This window comes from Aplysia californica, unplaced genomic scaffold (assembly GCF_000002075.1).
Source record: "Aplysia californica isolate F4 #8 unplaced genomic scaffold, AplCal3.0 scaffold00056, whole genome shotgun sequence".
Lineage (NCBI taxonomy): Eukaryota > Metazoa > Mollusca > Gastropoda > Aplysiida > Aplysiidae > Aplysia > Aplysia californica.
Genome location: NW_004797326.1, coordinates 218,028 through 218,522, shown reverse-complemented (window position 1 = coordinate 218,522; position 495 = coordinate 218,028).

Below are 495 nucleotides of genomic sequence, written 5' to 3'. Positions count from 1 at the left end.
TCAGGTTCACGGCTACAGAGTCACTTAAAATAGTGGCAAGACAAACAATGAACCAATCATAATTCACTTGAGCACTCCCCTGGATTGCTCCGGGGCTCCCATAATACTGGTAAAGAAGAGCGTAGGGTCTATCGTGTTTATTTTTTGACTGCCTTCAATGGGCTATGTTTCGGCACTATTCGGCAGGAGCACATTTGACATGCGCTGCTTATTAATATTAATGTACCGCCAAACTCGCTACGAGTGTCGTCATCACTTGGGTTATCCCCAAGAGCGATTTATAGGTCAGGTTGCACTGTTGAATATCCTTTTCTGTTTAGCTAAAGCGCGTGGACTTTATTTGGCTAGTATTTGTTTCTGGTTTCTTTTATTATTATTATTGTGGGTGTTTTGCGTAATAGAACATTAAAACATTTTGGGCGGCACGGCACGACCGTGCTCTCTGGACGAACCGTACCTGATGCTCATAGATGTTTTTCTTGCATGAGATTATTG